Genomic DNA, 12059 nt, shown 5'->3' with positions numbered 1-12059 from the left:
TTGGCTTCAGTAAGATGGTATTTAATGCAATTTATAATAGCAACAACTTTGCATTTGTATAGCCAAAGTTACAGTGGCTATATAAATGGTTATTAGACTATTAAAGCAGCTGCTTTGACTGGTAGAGAGAGAGGTCAGAGAGTCATTGAGAAGCACTTCACCCTGTTCTGCCAGCTTATTTTCCATTAGTTTATATTTTTGAATTGAGAGATTTTTAATTGCACTTTTTTATACAGGAAGCTTTTGTTTATTAATCTAAATGTGCATCTGATGAAAAGTGTAATCCTAGATTTTGTGTAATTTAGCAAAAATATACCAACTATGATATGGCTATCATAGTTGACTATTAAACTAACACTCATCCATCCATTCAGCCAATCATAGTGGTGCACCCTGGACAAGGCCAACACAAAGAGACCTAAATAAAGGAGAAAGACGTGTCTTAGCACTATGGAAGAAAGCTGTACCCAGAAAAAAATCCTCGCAAGCAGAAGGAGGATGGCAGCTTACATACCTGTGGTGGTATTGGGAGAGAGAGCAGTGGATTTTTTGATCAGATTGTTTAGCACAATCTTGGAAAGTGAGATGATGCCTGAAGAGTGAAGAAAAAGTGTACTGGTACCAGTTTTCAAGAAGGTGGGTGATGTAGTAAGTATAGAGGGATAAAACTGAGCAGCAGTATGACGTTATGCTGAGAAATAGTACTAGAGATGTGACATTTGCTTTGAGAGTGATGATAGAGAAGTATAGCGAAAGAATGTCCTTATGCATGCTCAATCCTTCAAGTAAGGAAATCGCAGAAAGATACTGCTCATTCAGAAGACTGAAGAAGTCACTTGGATGAAAGGTTTCTGCCAATGAAAACGTTATATCCGGATGAACAGAATCAACTTTACAGAGAAAGGAGTTGCACTGTGACTTTGTGGATCTAGAGAAAGCATAAGATAGGGTGCCAAGAAGTGTGGTGCTGCTTGAGGAAGTCAGGAGTGGCTGAGAAGTACGTGAGGCTAGCGCAGGACATGTATGAAAACAGGGAGTCAGTGCTGGGGTGAACAATAGGAGTGACAGATGGGTTCAAGGTGGGGGTAGCATTGCAACTGGAATCAACCTGTTTGCAGTGATGGTGGCCAGGTTAACAGTTGAGGTTATGCAGGAGTCTCTGTGAACTATGATGTTTGCAGATGACATTGCGGTCTATAGTGAGAGTAGGAAGCAGGTGCATACCTCTTTTCTTCAGAGGTATGCACTGAAGAAAAGACGAATCAGTCAGTAGAAGCAAGGCAGAATACATATGTGTGAATGACAGGAAGACAGGTTTAGCAGTGAAGCTAGAAGAAGTAGATGCAATGAAGGTAGATGAGTTTGGGATACTTGGGATAAACCATTCAAAATGTCAGAGGTGATTTATGACAGAAGAACAGCAGCAAGTGTAACAAAGAAGGTTTACAAGTAAGACTGGTCATGATATGTGGTTTGGAGATGGTCTCACTAACAAAATGCCAGGAGGCAGAGCTGTTAGAGGGGAAGTTGCTCAGATTTTCACTAAGAGTGACCAGGAAGGGATTAAAGTAGGTACATCAGAGGGTTTGTAGACAAACTTGGAGAGGCAAGGCTGAGATGGTTTGGACATGTGCAGAGGAGGCATAGTGGATGTTGAAGATGGAATTGCTAGGCAAAGAGGAGGTTTAAGGATGAAGGGGGACATGCAACGGATTGGTGTGACAGGAAATGCTAGGGATAGGCTAAGATGGAAGTAGATGATTTACTGTGGTAAGGCCTAAAGGGAGCAACCAGCTAGGGAGGGAGCTAGACATAATATACCTGTTATACCATACAAATAGGTGCTCTATGAAAATGGGAAAAATTCTGTATAAAGCTGAGGGTAAATGATGATTTGGACCCGTTGCACATTATACAAAGTGATTTGATCCACTTACTGTAAAATAAAAAATAATGATTGAAGCACCTTTAATGTACCACATAGCCAAACTAATGTACCTGTGCACTGCAAGCTTAATTTTGAAAGGTCGTTAAACACTGAAAGGCGTCTTTAAGGGATTGATGTGTCTTTTTTTCCAGTTCATAGATGGATAACAAGTCATTGACATGGGTTTGTTTGGTAGTAATTCATGACCTGTGACCCATACTGGTGGCCCATAAAACCTTAGCAAAGTATCGGGAGGTCAGCCCTGGCTCCATAAATTCTAAGACCAACCATCAGCATTCTCACATAGAGCCGCAATAAAGAAGACACAGCTCATAAAACAGGCCCAGTGGGATAAAAATATTCTTCCCCCATTGATGTTTAAACTATCAATTTTAGATATGACTCTTGTTGTCCTGTGGCATTGAAATATTCAGTTAGCGTCAGCTTTATTTTTCTCTGCAGAGAGACGCTTGCAGTTTTTTCTGCACCAGCTTTTTGAAAAATCATTGTCAGTATACTCGCATAATGTTAACAATACATCTTTTATCTTGTTTTTTTTTTTTAAGCGTGACCTTCACTAAGAATTCCATTAGCAATAGATTCGATAAAGAAGTCAGGTCCCCTGACTTGACTGCTGCGTACTGTTGTTTTTACAGTACATTACTTTTTGTGGCCTTGTGGCTTTTCAATGTGGTATTGATATCACAAGATGCATTCTATTTTTAACTCCTTAAAGAGACATTAAACAGATTTCCCACAATGTCCATGAGCACAGGGCTCTGTGTGACATGAACACTGTGACCCATATCTCTTCGGAAGTGTTACTGTATCACATGGGGAGTTTTGACATTTCCCCATGTGTTCTATTTACTTCATTTTTTTCTGTAAGGCACGCTCTTGACAGTTCTGGCTTCTTGTTATTTCAGAGCTTTGCGGGATTCTGCTTGAGTCACTTTTTTCCCTTTTCTTTTCTTTTTAAAAGCCCACTTTCTGACAGCCCACATCCTCAAACGTCCTTATGAATTGCTCGTCCACTGGCGAACAGTGACAATGAAAACTCCATACGGAATAGATTTATGAGGGCCGAACCTTAATAAAGGGTGACCCTGAAAACCACATCTGCCATTAAGCTCCATGTCTCCATAATTTACAGCTTGGACTATCTGGGCATGCTCTCAATACTCTTCACTTCAGCGCTTTACATTTTCATTTATATACAGTGTCTGTTTGGTTTGATTGATTGCCCATTAGAAATGTAAGGGTCAAAAGTAGACTTGCGGGTTGGATTGTTGATTTATTGCCACGTTGAATTAGGATGTACATTTTTAAATCACTGATACCAATGAAAGCTGACTAATTTAAAAAAATCCTAATGGTTCTATTTTACCAAAATATGGAAAATCTGCATTGTTAGGGGTTTATCTTATCTTGTTGTTTGCCTTCTATATTCATTGAGCCCCGTCATATTCCCCTTTGATTTTCCCACTAATGACATACATTAAGAAAAAGCAAAAAACAATGTTTCAGCCATGTCAGTTAAATAGGGGAGAATGTTCTGTAATTCAGAGAGTGTGTTTGTTTCCTGTGGTCCCTGTGGTCTACACCTCCCTGGTGGCTTGCCTGCAGTAACAAAGGCACCAGTGTGGCTCCTATTCCATGTTAGTCCCCTGAGGAGCTTCTTCTAATGAGCTACATACAGTATCCACAGTGAAGTTGGTGCTTTTACCTTGATTTGGGATTTCTCCTCTCTGCATCTACAGCAAAGTCCTGAGGGTTACACTGACTATAGAAATTGCCATTAGTGCATACGTAATGTCATAAATAAAACTTTAGTTTAACATCAGGAAGCATCTTCCTGGAGGTATGCATATGGACTGAAATTAATTATGTTTTTGCTTGATTTAAGCATTTTTTATTGCACAGTTATGTGGGGGTGGTTCAATGAAGTAGAAAGGATCTGCAGATATGGGTACGTTTTGAAGGTGCAGACAACAGCCTTGATACACTCTACTGTAAATCAGTGAAGCATCTGGCTTTCTATAGTAGATCGTTGGTGATAACCTTGTGCAGTTATGCTGCACGCTGGGTATTTAAAGCATTTTCTTGAGATTAGGAAAATATATTGATAATGATATAATGAAATATGATAATAGATAAAGAGAATACCAACAAGGCCAAATTGCAGGTCAATGACAAAACAAAAACTGGTTATGAATGCATACATATACATATATTGTTCTAAGCATAAGAAATTGTAAATAAATAAATGATATTAATAACATTACATCCTGTAGAGGTTCGTGAATACTGTTCTTTTGTAATGCCCATATCGCTGAGTGCTCTTTTGATTTTTTTCCTCTATGCTGTGGTGAGAAGCTCTTATCTCCACTGCACCATAACCTTCCCCAGAGTGGTCACCAACTAATATACTCACTTGGGTTTAGTCCAGGATAAAGACCTCTGCTCTCCAACTCTCTTGGTGACCACAGGTACACAAAAACAGAGCACTATCGCTCTGCCAGCTCAGCCAGTAAATGGGGAAGACCATTGTAGTGAAGCTTTTAGCTGGCTTCCTGGGGAGTCCTGTCGCCAATGACATTTCTAAATGGACAAACAGAGCAGTCAGGGAGACAGGGGCACTTACACTTCAATTCCTTTTTGTTACCTTTGGGTTTGTTTGTTAAATGCTTCTTTCTACACGGGGAAAAAAATATGTATTGTTTTTTTATTTTTCTGCTCAAGTTACCGCTTAGATTTTTCTAATACGGATCGCTAAAGGTTTATTTTCCTACGTTTATTTTCTCAACTAGGGAAACGACTAAATAATACTCACTTCATTCAGTTACAGTTATTATTTTTTAGACATACTTATTCAAACTTGAATAAATGTACAATGAGGATACAGATTATAAAATAAAATAATCATTTAAGAATTTATGCAGCTGTGCAATAAAGAAGAATTTATTGGACAGCTGCATTTTAGTTTGTGCAAATAGTCTCTATTTCACCAAATCTCATAAAGAAACAATTTTTTAAATTAATTTGAGCAGTAGAAAAAATGTTACTGTGGAGCTGCACCACCGAAAGGCTTTGATATGTGAATAAGTAACAGGTGCATGCTGTATACAGAATCTGCATTCAGGTCAGCTGTCCATCCGTCCATCCATCCATCCATCCTTCCATCCATCACAGGGGCAAGACACAGGCTATAGCCTGGACAGCTCACCACTGCTTAGGGCTAGTCAGAGATCCATTAATTACTATTTTTAATCTCCTAATATGAAATAGCCACATGCAAACTTGCCACAGCAAATAAATAAATAAATAAAAATCATTGTAATCTGTTAATAAATCAGCAATTGGTAAAACATGTGCCAGTCCAAGATTCAGTCGCACATTCTAGTAACTACTTCTGAGTCTTTAGAGTCTGCTATACTGAAGCAGAAGTGACAAGCAGGCTACACTGGTCTAGTGAGATCATGTCTTTGAAATGTATAGTCAGTGAAGATCGAGCTGTCAATCATCTGTCATACAGTCTACTTGATAACTTTGTTTAAATATTAATTCATGGGTTTGCCTTACCAAAGCTAATGGAGAGTAATTGCTAAGTCTCTTCTTCCAAGCTGCAACCACATTCATAGTTCATTCATAGTAAATCAAATATTATACTACATTATAAGTTTAGGTATCTACAGTGAAGAAAAAGCATGAAGGACTATGATTCAATCATTAACTGCATTATCTGTGACTGACCTTTATATTAGTCCCTATTCTCTTTTATATATACCACTAAGATAAGTAGCTAATATATGTATGCACATATTTGTGTGTATATGTATGCATTTTACCATCTATCTTTTAATGTGTGACTAGCGCCTTTGGTCTGCCACGGGGTGTCTTCGCTTTGATGGTATCCTTTTGATTTTGGTGTTTATGATGTTTATCCTCTCTCATATCCACTTCCTGTGCCGATGGATAACAGGGAAAAATATCGGGACGATTATGGGAAGTGAACCAACAAAGTAATAATCTCCTTATGAATAATAAATTTACCTAATGGTCTGTAGTATCACTGCATATATACACTGGATGACTGGAAACGTAGTGATGGAAAAAGACAAAATGGGATTTACCTGAAACCTTTCCCATGTACACCCTGAAGTGTTGAAAGCAGGAAGTGCAGGACTTTTATGTGTGTTATATGCATTCATTTCTGAAGTGCACCTGATACTATAATGATGTCTCTAACTAAAAAATATCTCGAATATGTCTACATGTTAGTGCTATGCCCTTTCCTGCTGATTGTGACTTTTTTTTAATGGTGTGATCATTACCTACTAATAGCTAGAGCTCATGTTGTTTAATTATCATCTAACCGCATTGCTACTTCAGATATTAAAACAGGGAATTGATGGCAAAGAAGAAGGTGAACCTGACATGTCAAACTGTCTGGCGGCCTGCCATGTTGATTGCTGAATAATGTACAGCCAAACCCTGGCTGTGTGCTAGAGAAGCACCAGACAGTAGCTCCACTAGCATGCGCTGCTCTGAATAAAATATAGCTGCTCTCCTCTGCTCCGAGTGTGAGTGGATTTTCAAAAGAAGGACATTCACTGAAATCACTTTTTGGACATTGTTTATGTTTGTGACCAGCAGGAGACAGCACTTTTTTTGCATGGCTGAACTCCCGTACGTTGCAGCATTGGAATCAAATAGCACAGATTGCATGGAAGGCTACTCAGGTGATTGGCCTGAGTAGCCTTCCATGCATGACCGCCCCACAGACTTTTAGTTGCTGATTAATCTGACGTGTTGAAAGACAGTGGTGTCAATGTTTGATTCTACTCGTGTTATCTGTAATGTAGCTAAAGCTCTCAACGGGCTGACAAGATTAGAATGCATTACTGTCAGAAAGCAGGGTGCCCTGGGGCTGCACCGAGCTCGTGGAGTGTTAATGACTCAGACTATGCCTCACTAGTGCAGGGCATGTGCTGACAATCCAACTAGCCACTTGCATCCCAATCAGTTTGGTCTGTTGCAAGAAACACAAAGAATGACAGCTTATTAAACCTGATTGATGGAATGCAATATGTGAAACATTGTTACTATGGGCCATATAAGATTTACAGTCACTTATGGCCCTATTGATTGACCACTGGTGATTTGAGATCTAAGATAGATATCATGAGAAAGGTCCGTAGTATGAGTGCTGAAGTGCAGCCTATTAAGTATGTGTGTTTGAGGCTATTGGGACCTTTTCTGATGCCATTCAGGTACAGATGCATGACAGCTATTTGTTATAATGAACAAAAAAATAAATTGTTAACTTTTTGTTACTTGTTTATCTGGTTTTCTTTTAAATGACATCTAAGCGTTTTTTTTTTTCAACTCCAGCCAGACATAATGATGGATGTTGGAAGAATATTGAGCATGTGCAAATGAGGAAAAATAGTTTATGTTGCATAGTTAAGCAAGCGTGTTTTCAGTATTTGCATAAGCATTAGTGAATATGTGCTTATTTTTTCTATTTTGTTTTGGTAGATCCTGTTGACTTTGATGGAATAATTGAAAGGGTCACTCTCTCAGAATTTATTTTTCTGAAAATGATGTCTCATTTCTGCCTTTTATCCTGTCAGTTGTTCCAATACGAGCTGCTTAAATTGCTACATGTTATATTTTGTTATAGACAAGTCTTTGTAGAATCACATAACAAGATGTCATTTTCACTGTTCCTATTTACTTCAATTACCATTTTCTATGTATCTATCTCATATGTCTATGCCTACATTTAATCTCTACATGCATCTGTTTTGGGCAGGGAAATATCCTTTTTTTTATCAAGTCAAGAACGAAGTGTGAATGCACCTTAGAAGTCCTTGAGGATCAGGAGATGGGGAATTAGATCATTCATGCTCAGGTCTCTAATAAGCGCCCTAGGGTAAATTAATATCCAATTAATAGGGACTGCTCTTTTAATAAGGTGAGCAAGAAATGCTGCAAGAGGTAAAATCTTGAAATCCCACATAATGTATATCCTTTCAAAAATGTCAGCCCTCTGACTTTAGTGCTTGATGGTTTGAATTCTGCTTTTCTCTACTGGCTTGCGTAGACATGAAGCACTGGATTTTAAAAGGTCCCTACTGCACCCTCCTGTGTATGAGAAATCCAATACTGTAGACTTTATTTAGTGTTTTTTATTGACCTGCACCTTACACATGAAGCTGCCTTTTTTTTTTTTTTTTTTTTTTGCTACAGCATCAATAAGTCATCTGCATGTCTCCATTGGACTTGATGATTTAAATGGTTTTGATATATTTGCAACTCTTTTTTTAGAGTGTATGGTGGTGACACAGATGTTGTTTAGTTCACTAGTATAGTCTCTGAAAATGGCAACCTCAATAAGCTATTTGCAGCTTTTACACTCAGCATAAAAGATACTGTTGCCAGAGAGATAACGCTTCTGTTGGTGACCCACATTAGACTGCCAGTTATGGTGTGTGGGACAGATCACCGCAAGTCCATAGCCAGTATTGGGAAAAAAACTAGTCTTTTTGACTATGACTATGAACTGAATCTTTCATTTAAACACCCACGCACAAATTCTATAGGGACCCAACTGTGGCAGAAGATATTTTATTGTTATACTGTCAAAAAACAATCCTGAGGAAATGTGTTCATGCTGTAATTATGCTACGGTAAATGTTTGGTCATGCTCAGTGACAAACACAACTTCTATAGGTTTAATCTACAGTCATTGTCATTATTATCCAGACAGTGTCATTCAAAAATAAAATATTTTAGGTGATATTTTAATATTTGTTGATCATTTACCAGAAAAAAAAGTTGCTTTAACGGTTTCATTTCTGTACACATCACATGGTTTGTCCCTGCATAATCTGCTGTAACAAAATTAATAACCTTCTCATACATGAATCTCATGTTAAAATATATGATTTCCTGTGTGCAAGAGTCATAACAAAATGATCAGCAGTGGTAAATATTGATTTGATTCTGGAAAATTATATAACATTAACCTGTTACAGAATCCAGAAAGAAAACCATAAATGAAGGTAACATTTTCTATAAAACAATTTAAAATTTAACAGCATTGCCAAATATCTTTGATAGGTGAGCCTATAATGAACTTTATTTACTCCTATATTATTATGTAGCTGTATAAAAATCAAGGCCATATCATCAAGTTACAGACGATTTAGCACGAATGGAAAATGAAGCAGCTCGAGCTTTTTATTTTTTACAGCTATTTTTTATTTTCTTCTTCTTTTCTTCTTTCTTTCTGTCTCTCTGTTCTCTCTCTTTCCCTTCTTTAGCTCCTCTTGCCAGTGCCACACACCTGTTTTCAGATGAGTGTTGAAACAGTAATGAAGAAGAGCTAAGAGCTTTTTGCGATGTAGAAAGAGAATAAACTTTTTTTCCCTTTGTCAAACAAATAAACAAATTAATAATAATAATTTAGGTGAAACTGAAATATATTCCCTGAATACTCTTTTCTTTGTTTGTGAGTTGCAGCAGGCCCTCCAGTGGTGATGGGAGCCTGGCTCCTTTATTTAGACCAAGCCAATGTTTCAGGTCATAAATGCACTGTGATGGTGTGCTGCTATAGCTTATTAGCTTATATGGTATCTCACTAAAGTCCTCAACAGCTTTTTGATAATTCTACAGTTTTAATAAACTTTCTTTCCATCTTGAATGAGACCATCAACTGTACATAGACTGCTGGGTATACACCCAGAATTTCCATTGCATAACCCAGCCCATATTATAAATACATGACGGTCACATTATACAGAGTATTAGTGCAATACGTTTATCTTTTGCTTCTAAATTTTTTATTGCTTTTTAAATGACATTTCCAGTATGTCTTTCTTTATTTTAACATAATTATCAGTGATATTTACACCAACTTCACACATGTGATTTTAAATGTCTAGTGTTCTTCACCAGCGTTTTCTTCAGTTTGACGTAGCTATAAATAATGATGTGTTTTCTATTGTTAGTCAGAGTCTACAAATCACAGATCAAATTTAAAATTATTATTCTGCATACATTTGACACCTGTTTCCACTTGTACACTCTTAAAGGTTTATGCAACAAAATTCTTGACACACACTGTGTAATGTTCAGCATTAAACTGGCAAAGCCTCAATGTGCAATATTTCATGGCCTCCCACTACATATGCTTCCACTGTCAGAATCATCCTAAAAATGTAGTCAGCCCGAGGAAGTGGTAGATAATATTAAATACTGCAAGGAACCAGGAAAACCCCTGTTGATTTTTATGGCCTGCAAACTCACCTTGAAGCAGGAGGAAATGTACTCGTTGCTGAACTCTGGCAGAGAGCAGAGGAGTGGGGCTATAGGTGATGTGACGCTGTGGGAAAAACACAGAAATGACTGTGGAGTGGCAGAGAGAAGGGGAAAAACAAGGTATTTGAGGTATTCAACAGAAAGTTAAAATAGCTCATTAGAAAATATACATCACATCTAGGATCTGATTTATATGGACTAAATCATGCAGGAAAAAAATGGAGGCAAAGTTGTTTGTAGTTGTTAATGTAACCCGGGCTAGTTTTTACATGCAGTGCAGTATGTGACAAAATGTAATAGGTTGTGTGTATGATGTGATGTTTAACAGCTGAACCTATCTGTTAGGTCACATGGGACAACTGATTCACTCTAATATACTGAATACAGTGAAGTGTCAGCTTTTGTACATTTGTTAACAAGTTCAGGGTTAATTAAATTAGCGATGAATGCCTTTTATCTGATACCACTAGCAACAAAAGAAAAGGCCAGTTGTATGTCATATAGGCAGGTCTCATTGCTGTATACTGAAATATGCATTACGATTTCAGTTTGCATTTACCTTGACCAGGCACATTCGTTTTGAAGAGCTCAGACTTTACATGAATGGTTCTCTATGAAGGTTTGTATCTTTAGCTTTATTATAAACCTGCTTTTCTTTATCTTGTGCAGTTTATTAATATACCACTTATACCACTTGTATTACTGCATCATGTGATACATAGTCCACTGTTGTTGCACTATTCCCCTGATCTACAGGTGGTGATATTGTGCAACATATGCAACAATATGTCAACAACGACAAGGTAGAAGACAGGGAAAGCCATGATATCTGTTGTTATGTTGGAAGTTGGAAAATATGATAAACTTGCCCTAGTATCACTAATATATTTCCTTTCTATAAATTTTAAAGGCTGGGTTTTCTGTTGACTGTGATCCTAAGCCTAATGCTTTTATAAATGTAACCATATTTAGCATTACTCAAACATGCTTGCAACTTTTTTCTGTTATTAGACTCAGCAGGGATTTCCCGATCCATCACAACTGTTCTCTTTGACTCCTTGTCAACCACCACAGTGTCTGGTTGGTTAGCCAGCAGATGCTTGTCTGCTTGAAGTCCCTCTGGATCTTAGCTCTGCTGTTCTCAACTACTTTTAGTGTTGTGTCCCAATTTGGGAGTTCTTATACATACTCAGTATATGTTTCTGCATACTGTACTGCGCAAACCACTTGGTTATGCATCTCAGGAGTATCTTTGCAAAGCTTGCATCTTGGATCCTATCTGCTGCGGTTAACACTTACCTACAATTGTTTTTTAGGACAGTTCACAGAGGGAATTGTTTCCATTAATAAAAAATCATCTGAACTTTCTGGATTAATTCTTAAAAAAGTAGCCTGGTTACTTATCTGAAAAATCTTACTAGGCTTAAACCAGTAAGACTTACATATTACTTTAAACAAAGAGTCTAAACTGGTGAGTGAGATCATGTCTCCTTCACTTCTGGGATAAAGCTCGATGTCTTCTGTGAGTAGGAGGTCACTCCTCTTGTTGGCTTTTATCTAAACCCAGTGTTTGCAATGAGGCGCCATAGGTTTATGCAGAAAAGGGCATCATGGTGGTATATGTAGCACTTACTGGGTGCGGTTTTGCTTTTTAATAGCAACGAGGTCTTGTTAAATCCTGTGGTAAATCCTCCATGGACCTCTTAACTATAGTAGACGTTCAGCGTTGACGTTGCATTGAAGGTAAAAATTCTGAGAAGAAGAAATCTCGATTAAAAAAAAGGTACAAGCAGATTTAATCTTA

General features: G+C 37.7%; 1 protein-coding gene across 24 annotated transcripts in view; it reads left to right on the top strand.

Moving 5' to 3' along the window:
- LOC146505231 (neurexin-1a) overlaps positions 1-12059 on the top strand; it is a 254006-nt gene that overhangs the window by 46904 nt on the left and 195043 nt on the right. The window lies entirely within an intron of this gene.

This window comes from Neolamprologus multifasciatus, chromosome 13 (assembly GCF_963576455.1).
Source record: "Neolamprologus multifasciatus chromosome 13, fNeoMul1.2, whole genome shotgun sequence".
NCBI classification, from domain to species: domain Eukaryota; kingdom Metazoa; phylum Chordata; class Actinopteri; order Cichliformes; family Cichlidae; genus Neolamprologus; species Neolamprologus multifasciatus.
Note: the sequence above shows the minus strand (reverse complement) of the source record. Positions and strands in the feature narration are given on the sequence as shown.